Here is a 14,998-nt window from a genome sequence, read left to right as displayed (position 1 = left end):
TCCAAGTGATGATAGAATTACAACACCCAGGAGAAGTTACTCTCATTTGTTGTTTAAAAAAAAATAAAGAAAGAACTATTTCCTACTTGAATAAGAGGAGCTTCAGCTTCCAGTTGGGAGTTCTTTGTGTCCAGTCTGCTGCAGTACATGTCCCATTAGGAGCACTTCTGTCCTCTGATCTAGACTTTACAGAAGGGGAAAGAAAATGATTGGCATTTGTCTTAGGGAAAACAAATCTTCATGAACTCTAAACATTCCAGAAAAAATTACTTTTTGGATTGGATTTTTTTTTTTTTTTAAATTGTGTTCTGAAATCTTGGGGTTTAACTGTGTGATAAAAAACCCACATGGAATATCAAATAAAGGTATGTTTTTATTTGAGAAAGCTGTACTGGGAAATCACAAATTCTGAAGCAAAATATATCCAATATCTTCTAACTGTGCTGAAATCCTTCCAACTTTAAACACATTGGAATTGCCTGGTTCTCTGTCTCAACCTTAGATTCCCAAGTCCTGGTACAAAAGGATTACCTTATCCAGCCAATGCCTTTATGGGCAATTTGCTCTAGACAAAAAGATAGAATTTCTTTGTGCAGTATGAACACTGGTCATTTGCACAGGTTTAACTTAGGTAAAAAAGTCTCAAAAATTTTAAAAGCACTAGAACTGGTGAGAACATTTCCCTCAATAGTGATTTTTTTTTTGGAGTTTCTGTACTTGACTTAGAGCATCCTTGTCATACTTCTCTGTCTATAAACAACCTCCAGACATTTATTCCTGAAAATACCCACTAAAATCTGAAAGGCTTAATCAGTGTGATGAACTAAATCCCAAAATTCATATGTTGAGAAAGGAGACAGTGGACTAGAAAGTGAGTGTTGGTAAAATACAGATGCAAAACCCAGACATTTTCCTGCCTTGTTCTGCTGTTTGGGTTTTCAGAAATTACTTTTCTAGCCATTTCCTTGCCCATTATTCTTAATAAAGATTTTACTGGGTTATGGACTATTTATTTTGGGCCAGGCAAAGGGTGCTAAGATGTTTCCTCTGGAATTTAAAGATTCTTTTTGTTTTGTTTTGTTTTGTTTTTTTTTTTCCTGAGGGGAGGTCTGTTATTCTGCACCAAGAGGGAAGTCTGATGGGGAAAAGCTTAGAAATAATTAATTGGAGGAAAGGTAAAATATTGTTTACTCTTCGATTGACTCCTGGGAGAGGGGAGGCAAAAACAAATCAAAACATTCCGCTCTGCGGGTTCCAACTTTTATGGATTTCCCATTGGTAATGTTTCACTTACCATGGTTCAGGATTTTCTGTAGTGAAGTATGTTCATATATAGAGGAAGGCTTTAGGCCAGCAAGGTTTGCTTGATCCTGGACCAGTAAACACAAGGTTTTCTGTTCAAGTCATCAGTGCCAGCCACCCCTGTTTCAGGCTGTCTATCCAGCTTCCATTGCAACAGCCTCATTAAGCTGTACCTGCCAGCCTGGGACTAAACCAAACAGAGGTGACACACTCCAGCATTAAACCACAAAAAGGAGGAACTCCACGGCTGCTCCTGCTGCTCTTTGCTTCTCCCGTGCCACCAACGGGAGGAAGCAGAACGGGGGAGAGGAAAGAAGCCATGTGGGGTGTGCACCACCCAGTGTGATGTGCTTTTCTTCTATAGGTGGGGGAATGAAAGGGGAAAAAAACCTTCTAAACTGCTGGTTCTTCCTTGCAGGTGCATAACCCACCATCCAGAATCCCTCCGGTGTCGGCTGAAATCCTCGTGTTCGTATTCCAAGGAAAACTGCTGCAGTTGTCTTCAGCTGTTGCCTCTGTTGGTGGTCCTTGTAGAGAAGCCAAGGGCTGGGGTGAGTAAAGTCTTGGAGTTGAGAAATAGGTTGGGATTTTTGGGCTCTTGCTCTGTCTCTGCCATTAAATCCTGAAGTGCATTATATACATGAAATGGAAATGTAAATACAGTTGTGTAAATAAAAGCAAATGTAAATAGCGTAGGTGTGTTGTATAAAGAACGGAGTGGAAAGAGCTCAGAGCATCTTCCTCCTGAGCTAATACACATTTCATGTGGGACTCATCAGGGAAAACTGGAGGAAGGCACAAGTCAGTCAGTCCATGTTATGAAGCCCTGGGGGTGCCAGACTTTCTGAAGGGGGAAGGTGACCAGTAATGCTGAGGATCCCAATCCAAACACTCTCCTTTGCTGGAGTGGCTGATATCTTCGCCAGCTGCTTGTGCTGATGTTGCCAGTGTCTTAACTCAGCACAGTTGGTATGGAGGGACCTCTTTCCCTGTCAGGTCAAGGTTCCTTCGTGTCTTTCCTTTTCCTTTTTCTCTCCCTCAACTGTATTCCTGCAGTGAAAGCATTTTTCTGGGAATAACCGGCAGGCACACTTCCTTGTAACCTTCCAGCGCTTGCTCATCTGTATTGTAAGCTTTATGTATTTTGTAAGCACTATGCAAAGTTTCAGATATTTTGAGGTATCCCTGGGTTGTCAGTGTAAATCCTTTTGGAGAAGGATTTCACAACAAACAGGGAAGGGTTTTCTTTTCACCTCTTTCTTCTGGGTCCCTTAGTGCAAAATTCCTCATGGGAAAATAGTATTTCCTTTGAATTTAGTTAGTTCTGATAGTTACTGATATTTGAGGAGTGATGTGGACAGTGTAGGTCCCTGATGAAATGCAGTGTCTGTCAGCAGACAAACAATGGGACTGTAAGATCCCCCAGGAGGGCACTGCAGTTCCATTTGGGATTTGTCCGGTGGCAAACACAGTGGGTATGTGCTCTGAGGAAAGGGCTCCAGGGCATCACTTTGATAAACACTGTGCTTGAAATACTAGAAACTTTATTTAACCTGAAGCTTCTCAGAGGCAACACTTTTTTCCAAAACAAAAATACAGATTTTCCCAGAACAGTTTACAGAGTTTTTCTTGCTCCAGTGTTAATTCCACAGCGTGGTGATGTCAGATCTCTTTGCATTTTCTCTAGGAGACTTCTAATCTTTTCCCAGTACCCAGAGCCATATATTACTATTTCACACGCTCTTCTTTGAACCTACAGCACAGAAAATTAAAGTGTAAATATGCATGTGAACCACCCAAAAGTCATAATAAGATTATATGAGTGCCTGCAACCACACAGCAGGAACAATAGGGGTTGCACAATTCCTCCGCTCCAGTGCTGCTGAATTTTAATGAGGGATAGTCAGTACATGCTGATACTCCTGTAACTCCCCTGGAGCCAGAAGGGTGAGTTAAGATGCCAGTGACACAGTGTGTAGGTGAGTCTGAGCTGTGGCCTGCCTTGGAGAGCAGAGCATGATATAGCAGGCTGGAAAAAGCTGACTAAATGACAGGGAGAAATGAGATGGAAGGAGAAAGGATCGCCCCAAACTGCCAGTCACCTGTGCCGCTTTCATCAGCTCCTCTTGGAGAAAATGCCACACCACACACTGATAGGAATAATAGGGATAAGCCAAATAAAGAACATATGCTTTCTTGAATCAGAAGTCTCATGCTGCAGGGTTTAAAGCGATCCCTTAAATATCAGGGATTAAGAGGGGATTTTAGTGAGTTCCCTCTCTCCCATGCCAGAGTTTTATTTCACTGTCCCTCTACTACCCCTGCTAACCTTGGTGCACCTGGGAGCCACTCGAGAAAGCCTTGGCAGTAGGTGTACCTCTCCAAATATGTGCTTTCCAGATAGGAAGATATCCCTGTAGTTTGCAGCTGATGTAAAGATGAGCACTGCTCAGGGCAAGTTCCTTTCCAGGCGGGCTGGCCGTGTTCCTGCTGCGCTCCTCGGGGGCCGCAGCTCCTCCGGGCCCCTGGAGCTCTGACACATGTCTGTAAGAATGCACATGTGTTCCTCAGTGAAAAACATCTAAAGTAATGGGAAAGGTGGGGGGGGCTGTGAGGGTGTGACTGTGGAGCGTGATGTCAAGGAGAAGTAGGACACAGCCTGGGATGTGTCAGACCTGTCCCACTCGTGCCTTAGGAAGGATCCTGGGGGTCAGACCTGCCCCACTCGTGCCTTAGGAAGGGATCCTGAACTATCACAGGGACCATGGCAGAGATTCACCCTCTGGGAAACCTGTTGGTTCATTACAGATGAGGGTTTTGGCTGTTGTGTAACAGACAATTGTATGTTGTAATTTTGCCTATTATTGGAAACTGTCTCACTGTGAGTTTGTGCTGGGGCTTACAGGCTGTTCCATAGTGCAGGAGGAGGAATTCTTTTCACTGGTAGCCAAATCTTTTCTTCTTCATTCACACCAAGCTCCTTGTGAGCAGATTCAGGACAGAGATGTGGCCACATAACATGCTCCCCTAATTCTCTCAATTACAGAAAACCTTCTCACTGAATTATCATTACTATACAATATTTCCCTGGAGTAATAGCTCAGATTTACATGGGAATTTACATTTTGCTGATACCAGGTTATGACATCTCACTGAAGCTTTGTGCTCTTCCTTAATTGCGTCCTTGCTAGAAGACAAATATTTAACTATTTGAGGCAAGCTGGTTGTTTTCATAATATCAGGTCCTGTGTACTGCAGCTCATCAGTTCTGAGCACATCGTTCCCTTAATGTCCTGCCAGAATGTGGTTTTGTAGCCCAGGATGTGTGTAGCCATACTCACCTGTCCTTTCCCAATTGTTTTAACTGAAAAAAACACAAGTGTGTAGGAATCACCCTGGTCAGTTGTTCTAAGCACAGAAAACTGGAGATGAAAGCTCCTGCCCTAAAGCTCTACCCAGGAGTTAGAGAAGATTGCACATCCACAACCTGGTCTGCCTTGTCCTGCCGTGTTCTGTAGTCCTGCCCAGGGATGGCTGTGCTCTGTTTGCCAAAAAGTGAGCAAAAAAGATGCTTCTCATCCCAAAGGTGCCACCCACTGTGTGATTTATAGAATGTGTCACGTTTAGATGAGACTGTCCTCATCCTCTGTCCATGACCATACCAGCCCAGCCTGTACACTGTGGGAGCATTTTTCACGTGTGAAACACTTGAGTAAACATCTCTTAGGTTTTTCATGAATTAGACAGGACAAACAGTTCCTTAATTCATCTAGCCCAAATTTGCCTTTTTTTTTTTTCCCAGTAACTAGGAAAATGTCAACCCTCTCCTAGATACTGAAGACAGATCTAAATCTCAAGCATGGTTGACTTAGAGTTTTAAAACTACTTGATCCTTTCTTAGAGACTATTAGGTTATTTTATGAGGTTGGGTGAAGGAGATTTCTATTAACTGACCTTGAAAAGGAAAACTTTCGACTTGGCATTTTGTGCATAAAACCAACAAACCCAATGCTCTGCTAATCACAGCCAGTATGTGCATCCAGCTTTTTTGGGGGTTAGAAGCTGCGTTTTCCTATGGAGAAGGGAAGGAAAAATCCCAATGTAAGTCCAGCCCCACCCCTGAATTGATTACCCTTGTAGGATTTGCTCATCCTATTTTGGCTGCGTTATAAAACGCAGCGGGAGCAGTTCCAGCCCGAGCACATCACTCCCGCGTCAGGCAGCCCATGATGTCACGAGGAATTCCTTGTCGTAAGGGACGTCCCCCGAGGAGAGCGTTTGCTCTGCTGGAAAGGTGCCATCCACCCACACACTCCGTCTCCACCCAGCTCCTTCCATCCAAATAACCAAACCAAAGGGAGTGCTTTGACTAATGGAGTGAGTAGGAGTGATGCCATGACAATACAATGGTGTGTCTGCTGTAGACTGTTCCTGATTTGCATTTGATTGTTTGCAGTCCTACCCATCTGTAGCCAAAGGCAAGGAGTGATAACCTGTCATGTTTTATAAAAACACGTTTGGAAAAAAAGTGGAGTAATGCAGGGATAAATAATGTGTGTTCCCTGGGCCTGCTCTTCCCAAACAGCCCTGAACTCATCCCACCATTGCTGGTTTCTCTGTTGCTGAAGGGTTTCTTTCCAGATAGTTTCCATCTGGGGAGAAAAAAAAAAAAAGGGTAAAGAAAAGAAAATCGAGACAATTTGAGTGAATAAAAGCACAGCCTATTGCAATTTGAAAAGGTGCTTAGTGGAGCTTTAACACATGTCAGACCCTCAGCAAATGGACAGAAAAGTAAAAGGGGCAGTGGCATCAGTCACTTTGGACAGAAAGACTGCCCAGTTGAGGCAGTAGTGGCGTCTCTGTTTTCTCCTGCGTTTCTGTGGTGCTGTGGCACTGAAAGTTTTGAGTGGAAACAGCAGATAATCGTGTTATATGACTTGAAAAGTTCCCTCCTCTTGTTCAACACATCCTTTGTTCTACAGCTGATTGTTGATCACTTAAGTTATGCAGTGGAATTAACCTATAGATGAAGCTCATAGTGAAATCTTGTTGGCTCTGTTTAAGCTTGTTTTGTTAGGACATTTTAGAGGTTCTCCCTCCATGTGTTCATGGCTTCAGAGGGAGAGGGCCTTCCGTCCTTTACATGCAGAGATGCAGAAATACAGACTGGAGAAGCCCTTGACAAATGGAGGATGAAATACTCCCCCACGAAACAGGAGTCATGCTCTTTTAGGTGAGGTAAGTAGTAAGGGGGTCAGTCAAAGTGGAAAGGATGGAAAGTCCTTAATTCAGTCTGGGGAATGGGAGCCAAACCTCATTTTAAATTAAGTAGTTGTAGATCCAACTCACTGCTGAGCTGTCTCTCTGTTTTGGACTGAGCCCACTTTACTAACAAGCCTAAAAATGTGAATTCTTCTCCCCTCTGAGTAGAGAACATGGTGCAGCCTGCCAGCCTGAGGACTTCATTCTCCACGAGGATACCCTGAGTGGGCCTTTTGGGTTGAGAGATTTTCTCTAGTGAATCTCTTCCAGCAGGGTTTCCTTTACTCATCCTTCCCACCCTCCACGAGGTGCCTCATCCCTGCTGTCCCAGCAGAGCACTGATGAAGGTGGAGACACACAAACCTGCACTGCTCATAGTCCCGTTTCTCATCCACACTTGTATCCTCCCCAGGTTATTTCATGATGGCCTGCTGGACTGTAAAAGCACCCTGGTGAGCCTTCACCTCTTTGGCATCAGACCTACAAAATGCTAGTTAATTATGATGGGAAGGTATGACTACAAGAATGGGTGCTCAGCCCATCACTTGAACTTGTTCCGGTCTTACTTGTGTGTGGTTATCACCATGTTAATGCTGACTGCAATCCCCTGCTGAGAGACAGCAGATTTTAGTTTAAGCACAGCACTGCATGGCTGTGCCTTACCAGCTCCCAGGTTAGGCCTAGCTTGCACCTAGACAGTGTGGGCTGCAAGGCTGGAGGGCTGGATTTGTGCACAACATGGGGGTTGTGTGTGCGTTCATGACAGAGAATCATAGAGTGGCTTGGTTTGGAAGGAAGACCATCTTGATTTGGAAGGAAGACCATCTCGTTCCAGCCCGTGGCTGTGGACAGGGACACCTTCCACTATCCCAGGTTGCTCAGAGCTCCATCCAACCTGGCCTTGAGCACTTCCAGGGATGGGGCATCCACAGCTTCTCTGGGCAACCTGTGCCAGGGCCTCACCACCCTCACAGTAAAGATTCTTTTCCTATGACATATTAAAGTTTAGGATCCCCTGAACTGCAGCTCTGGTGCCAGCTCTTGGAAGCCTGTGAGACATCAGCTCATTTGGCTTTGTTTTGAAGTATCGGGTTTCTAATCCTTAGGTCTGAGGAGCGTGAAAATGCAATTTGCTTGTAACTGCTACAGAGATACACAGGACCTTCTCACCTGACTTGCTGAACTGTGCAGTCATGATGGCATAAAATCCCTGCAATGGCCTGAGCTAAACCAAACCCCAAGCCTTCTGAAGCAGAATAATTCCATTAGATTCCCACCAAGGTAGTTGTAACAGTCTAAATTTCCAGCTCTGCAGCTGAGTTCTGCAGATGCCTCTTGTGCACTGAGGTAGTTTGAAAGCATAGCCATAGGTGTGGGATTGTCCTCTGCATGAGGGATGGGTGTTGGCTTCCAAATGCGCCGCTCCTGGGGCCGTGCCAAGGCAGTCCTAGCGGAGATCCAGGTGTGCGGGTGTGTGCAAGCAGACGGACGTGCGTGTGTAGGGACTTAAAGCTCAAAGCAGGGATGGGCAAAGAATGCAAATAACTGTGGAAGAAGATTTTTGCTTTTGCTCTGTTCCCGGTGAAACCTCACGGATCGCTGAATTTCCACCACGTAATTCCCTGAGAATAAAAATGTGATTGATCGGGAGATACTTTGATTTTTCCTTTTGGAAATTCTGAGGGGTTTATACTATAGTGTGGAATACAAAGCTGTTTTCAAATTCCTGGGTATCCCCACCATCCTTCCTTGAAGACTTCAATGTGACCTCAAACCTTTGATTGTAGCCACTTTCTAGAGGGAGAAAAGGGTCCCCTGGCTCAACTGTTTGTGAGGGAAAGGGGGACAAGAGACCAGCTTTGGCCCCGGGGAGTCGAGGGGCTGCACGTGTCTACCCCAGCTAAGGCAGGACAGGGAATATCCCACCAGAGCTGGCACTTGGCTTCTCCCAACAGAGGGAGGCAAAAGATAGACAGGAGGAGCTATTGCTTCAGTGGGAAAGAAGATGTGTGTGGGTGTATAATGAGGGGACTTTACAGATAATTCCTTGGTGATTATTCATTTTATAAAGGGACGTTCAGTTGCCCTAGAGATATCCCGTGGAGTGCTTAATTTCTGGAGAAGTTTGGAGAACACAGGATTTCGATTCCAGTGCTTTTTTGTTTCCTACCCAATGGCAAAAATAATTTTCATAATCTGCCCTGGGGATTGCTCTGTGTCCAATCGCTGGTTGTGAGCACGGCCCCTTTTGAAATACAGCTTTTTGTTTGGAAACTGAAATTGTTCCAAGTCATAATACCTTCCTTTTGGATTTTCATTTTTCAGAAGTGACCCACCCTCTATTGAATAATAAAGCTTGATAACCATAGTTTCTCAGATAACATGCAATGAGCTGCCAATATTGCTTTGGGACAAAATCAGGAAACCATTGGCTGGTGTTATGGAGGAATCAGTTACCCAGAGGGGATCATCTACCCTAGAAATCTTTTAAAATAAGAATGTGTGTTTGAGATCGCCCTTCTTGAAGATGTCCTGGATTAATGCAGAAATGAGCACGCAGATTTAAAGAACAGATTAAAACATGTCCATTTCCAGGTCAAGAAGAACTGTGATTCAATCCAGAGTAAATTAAAATCCCACACTTATATGAAATTCGCAATAAAGGAGGTTTATAGTGGAAACATTGACTGACCTTTAATACCAGCAGCCAGGCCAGCTCTGCTGTAACATCAGTTGGAAACAAGAGGCACTGGTGTTATGAGGCTATACAGGCAAGGGCAAGGCCTTTTCCTTAATCTAGACTGAACATCCAAAGAGAAAATCCCAGAGCAGTCCACTGACTCTCATCTTTTTTTCCATTAATTGGCCACAGCACGGTACTCTGAAGCTGACAGAAATAACTGCTGTGATATTAACCCAAGGCTAAGCCTTGCCAAAAGACATTTTATTTCAAACCTCTCTGAATTACTGTATAATTTCCTCTATTGCTCACCTCAGAGAGTAGGAAGTTGGCCATCATCTGCTCTGAGCTTTGTATGACATAAACCTTTATTTCTCCTGTCTGTGGGAAAATGAAGTCAGGGCACTTCCAGCAGGATGAGGATATGGATGCTAGATTGAGCTTAGAAATATTACAGTGATCCAGTTTTTAGACTTGGGGCCCTGGCTGCTACTGCAACTTCTCCTGGAGACTGAATAGCTGGAAACAAAAGTCTCATGGATCTTCTTGCTCCCCTTGCAGGAAGGCTCCTTCTTTCCTTTCTCTCCCTTGTGTGGATGCTGTGAGGAAACAGAGACAGACTCTGTGGGAACCAGTGTGATGATGCAGGTCTCAGATGGCAGGATAATGTGAACCTCCCGTGGGAACCCACAGTTCAGATCCTTGCCGTGTCCCTGGCCCTGGAGCGTGTGGTGCTGCAGGAGACGCATCCCCAGTCCTGCTCCTGTGCAGGCCCAAGCTCTCCCAGGCAGGGTTGTCTCCTGCTTGGTGGCTGCTGCTCCCTTGCAGATAACACTGATGTTCCCTCTTGGTGATGGAGCTCCAGCTTTTCGGGATTAGTATTCCTTGGGACAACGGAAAGGCAAGGCACGTTTCCATAGCAGAGCTTGCTCCTTTTCTGGGATCTGTTAGGCTGTTCCACACATCCACATGTTTGATACTGTGAGTACCCTGCACCCAAGCCTCTCAGGTGATTCTAGTAGGACTCATTCATCTTGTTTCCCCAAGAGTATAAACCCCTATGTAGTAGGTCCCACCCAGAGGTAAGTGTGAGTTTAAGCAAGTTCAGATCAGAGGCTGTCTAGATTAGTGCAGTCCTCTGCCTTACTTGAAGACCTTTCAGTTATATATCCAAACTTTTTGGGTTAGACCTTCTGGATTCACTGGGCCAAATTAAAAGATGTTGTGTACATTTTATTCCTCTGTTGCATTCATTTTCACTTCCCCCAGCTCTTTCTGTACCAAAAGCTTCAGAGATATGAGATGTATACTCTTCCCTAAAATGATTTATCTTGTTTGTTTGTTTGTTTGTTTTAGGCAACTATTTCAGTTCCCTTAGATGTTGGTCTAGTGTTTGGCTATAAAGGAGTTGAAGTTTACCATTGTCTGAAAGTGCTAATGCTGGTGCAAGGGGAAGCTTATTGTTGTAGTCAATTCATTATTATTTTAGCAAAGAATCCTTGGTATAAGAGAGATGTGGGTTTTTTCAAATAGATTAAATGCTGCATCTCAGCCATTTGTCCTCCCACACCACCTCTTTTCATCAAGAAAAACTTGAGTGCCTGAAAGGAGTAAAATATTATGAGGGTTTTGTAAAAAGCAAAAATTAGAGAAGTTTGGACTGCTTGTGTTGCAAAACACTTAAATGCTACATCAAATATTTGGATCTCAATTGTTCCCTTGATAGAAAATGAATTGAGAACCCAATGGCATGGAATTTATGTTTAACAAGAAAACCAACTGCTTAAATTTACCAGCTTGCATCCTGATTTTGCATGTTTTTGTTGTTGCTTGGGCATTCTGAAGGACTTCTGGATGTGATGCTCAGTGTCAGCTCCCTGAGATTCAGAACCTTTTAGTTTGGGTACACAAGGTGCCACAACAATTATGACCAGGAATGCTGTCTGTATTTTTAAAAGTAGAACCCAACATGTTACTTCAAATATTTCTCTCTGAAGTGGATGTTCACTTGTGGATAGAAATCCAGAAGCACATGGAAATGTTTCTGAAAGCTAACCTTTGGTAGAATGGTAATTTGATAATTTTAAATATCTGTATATCTCAATAGTTATTATTAAGTTAGCTGCTTTTTTCCAGTGGGAATATTCCTACTTACACGTTACATTTACCATATTTTATATACATCTTTTACTATGTACATCTTTTACTATATACATCTTTGACTATCAAGAATGTCAGCATACCTCAAGAAAAAAATCAGGGATATCAATGGATAAATACAGTGTGATACAGCCAATAATGCATGGAAATGAATGTCAGGAAGGTAATTCTTGCAGGAAGCTGGATTACATTCTAAATATAATTTTAGAAATTACTACTCACTCACTGTAAGTGTCAGTAACACTGAACACAGGTAATGAAATTCTGGGTTTTTGGAAAAGCCATGTGCTTGTAGTCTTTCAGCTGTAGATACAATTTTTAAATCAAATAAGAATAAACTGAGAATTGACTATTAAACTTCAAACACCAATATTCTACCTTCAGTATTTTTTGCAATATTTTCCAGATTATTTTCTAATAATCTCAACCTGGTATCATCTTTATTATTTTCTTTTTCTTGTGAGTGCTTGAATATCTTTTAGATAAGACACCATTTCCAAAGGACTAATGAATTATACAAATATAATAAATCACCACAGAGCACATGGTAATGAGTGGGAGATGGAAATGAGAAACAGTCTTGGTTTCTTACTGGGATTATATATACATTCACATATATATACACAAATATTTCTCTATATAAAAGAATATTCTCTGATTAAATTTTTCCAAAGTAACAAAATAAATGTGGATTTTTCAGATCAAAACCTGTTTCACAAGCATCAGCAATTTCTGTAACTCCTGTAAGCTTTCACTAGTAACATATAACTATATGAAAACTATATATAACTAAATGGAAATGATTTTGATTCCAGTCTTTCCACCTGCCTTGCTTGAAGGCAACCAGAAATATTGAGAAAAGAGAATTATTCTGGGCATTTCAGCTTCCTTTGAGAATCAAGAAGGTGAATAGATACAGGAATTTGAAGTAAAAGCAAGATGAATTTAATTCTCGTGGCAGTTCCGTTGCAAGTTTGGGGCGTAGATTTAAAATATTCTATTGCCTGAACTCTTATACTCTTAAAAAATGCTAAAACTAATTGAATGTGCAGTAGTTTGCTCATTCAGATCCTTTCCTGTCCTGGTCCCTTTGGCATCAGGATTCTCATTCAGGTGCTCTGTGAGTGCTAAGTCTTTTTACATGCAAGGAAGTAATAACTGGAAGGACTTCAGGCAGTTCTAAATGGATTTGTTGTTGGGATCTCTCAGCTGTGTCCAACTGGGCTAAATACAGAAGTAAAATCGGAAATGGGAACCAGTGTTCACCCTCCAAATGTGCAAGACAAAAGTGCTGGTCCAAGAAAACCTATACAAAGGGAATAATAATATTTTTCTACGTGTCCAGTCCTGGATCATGCACTGAAGTCATCAGTGGCCCAGGTCTCTGTATCTGCAGCTGGAAAAGTGGATGAATTATCTTGAATAGAATCAGGGATAATCCAAGCTGAGATCAGAACTGATCTGAGATTAAAGGAGAGTGGGCAATTCACTGTTAGCATTTTTGAGCACCTCTTAACTTTTTGACCTGGACATGACTGCGCTGTTTCTTCAAAAAGCAGGAAGTACAAGATAAACCTCACATGAAAACCTCTTCCTCTGTGATTTCTAACCTAATTTTGTTGACAAACCACATGTATACATTCTGACTTGGAAATGTCAAAATGTTTATTTTCAGTCAAAATGTTTCAACAGTTCAAACTGAAAAAAAAAAAAAGAAAGTTCTTAACTTTTGATTCTATGAGGGGAAAAAAAGCCCTGGATGTTTGATCTCAATTTGAAATGCAAATCCTGATTTCCAGGGGTGGACATCCTGATTTTTAAGTTTTGGGTTTTAACAGCTCTATTTATTTGATGCTTTGTTTTTTTCTTGAGGGATGAGTACTGTCCCTCAGCGGTGCACTCTCAGATTTCTGCCAGCCTCTCAGTTTACACATCTGCTGAGTGTCGTGCAAATGCAGGTTAAACATGTCCTGTGGGGTGACCACTCAGTTTTGTGAACAGTCCCATAAATAACAGGCAGCTGAAAGGCTGGACTCGGCCTGGCTGAGCCTCTGACCAGAAACCGAAGCTTAAAAGATGCCAAAGAGTCTTAAAAACTTGCATGTGTTTAAGCTGATCTGATTTATACCTGTTTATAAAAGCTTTAACTCTGGTTATATTTATTCACTTATTCTAGATTTACGTTACCATAAATGAGACGAGGATTTGGCTTCTTTTTTTTTTTTTTCCAAACTTGTTTAAACAAAAACTATTCTATCTCCCTTCTGGATGGGACAGGTCACATTCTGACTTGATTAAACTGGTTGTGTTTGGATTGAGGGGAAGCCTACATTTCCATGCCTGGGTGTGTGGGGTATTTTTAGCAGCCTACCCACAGAAGGAACCCTTTTGAGCAGCAGACGAAGTCTGGGACAGTTACACAGTGCTGAGGATCCTTCCTTTGGGATCACTCTGGGAAGCTGAGCGTGGGTGATCAGTGCTGCATGTCACAACAGCAGCAGGGACGTGTTAATGATGGCCTTCAGCCCTAATCTCTCTGGAAGGACATCCTTGTCTTTGTAAAAACCCTTTTTGCAGATGCCCTGGGCTTTACAGCTTGAATTCATCCCCCGTGGTTGACTTCAAAGCGGAGGAGATGGCACTGGGCATTGAACACTGGGATGGACAGGGAATATGGAGACAGCAGGAGAGGAAAGGCCTTTCCCCACAGCAGGGACAACCTTCAGCAAGTGGATGGTGCTGTAAAACACTGAGGAGGGAACAGGCACTGTGCCAGCAGGGTTTGTGAGCGACAGACGAGGTGCACACTCGGCTTTTGGCTTTGATTGGTGCCTTTAGGAGATCCAACAGTCGATGGCTGTATTGATTACTGAGCAGCAGTGCCTCGCTCACAGTGTCTGAGCCTGCAGACCTGGGAGTTCACTTACTCCCAAGGTTTGCTTTAGCAGATGGAAAAGGATTGTTTTACCATATTCTCAATGGCAGTTCAAGTCTATTTTAGTCTGTCTTTTGGCTTGCACGAAAGGAGACTGCCACCTGTTTTTTGCAGGTTGTTTTCAGCACTGCAAGCCAGATTAAAAATTGGCCTGGTTTGTGCTTTATGGAAAACGAATTTGTTGCTGTAGCACAGAATAAGGAAAGTATCCAGGGACAGTGGTGGTGTCTGGCTCTGTGTTGCTGTATGATCTCTGTCTCCAGCGAGCTCTTCTGGGGTCACCAGGATCCCCAGTGCTGCTTGTGCCTCCGGGGCTTGACAGGAGTTGCAAGAGAATGGGTGGGTTGGGTTGCTTTTTGCCAGGCTCTGACTTAAATGTCTAGTAGAGGATCTGGACAGTTGTAATGACTTTTGGGAACATTCAACTTTTTTAGGAGGACAGCCTTTAACAGCGAGCTATTTTTGATCTCGCTGGGGTTTAGCAGTGTCTGGTTTTAGAGTTTACCATTCTCCACTCCTTATGTTAGACTGGACTGTGTCTTTCTGATTTAAATAGTTGTCCTTGCCTGAACATCTCTGCAGCGTCAGCAGCAAGGCAGCCCCGTGAAAGGCTGTGTTTTGCCTCAGTTTCTGTAAAAAGTCAGAGAGGCCCAAGTTCA

General features: G+C 43.1%; 1 long non-coding RNA gene across 2 annotated transcripts in view; it reads left to right on the top strand.

The window, feature by feature from the left end:
* LOC116783797 overlaps window positions 1–14,998 on the top strand; it is a 279,628-nt gene that overhangs the window by 129,744 nt on the left and 134,886 nt on the right. For both annotated transcript variants that reach the window (XR_004355846.1, XR_004355847.1), the window contains exon 4: window positions 1,721–1,853. This is a non-coding gene — a long non-coding RNA (uncharacterized LOC116783797). The remainder of the gene's footprint in view (window positions 1–1,720; window positions 1,854–14,998) is intronic.

Source organism: Chiroxiphia lanceolata, chromosome 3 (assembly GCF_009829145.1).
Source record: "Chiroxiphia lanceolata isolate bChiLan1 chromosome 3, bChiLan1.pri, whole genome shotgun sequence".
Classification (NCBI taxonomy): Eukaryota; Metazoa; Chordata; class Aves; order Passeriformes; family Pipridae; genus Chiroxiphia; species Chiroxiphia lanceolata.
The sequence above is the reverse complement of the archived record's forward strand: the minus strand, read 5'-3'. Positions and strand labels throughout refer to the sequence as shown.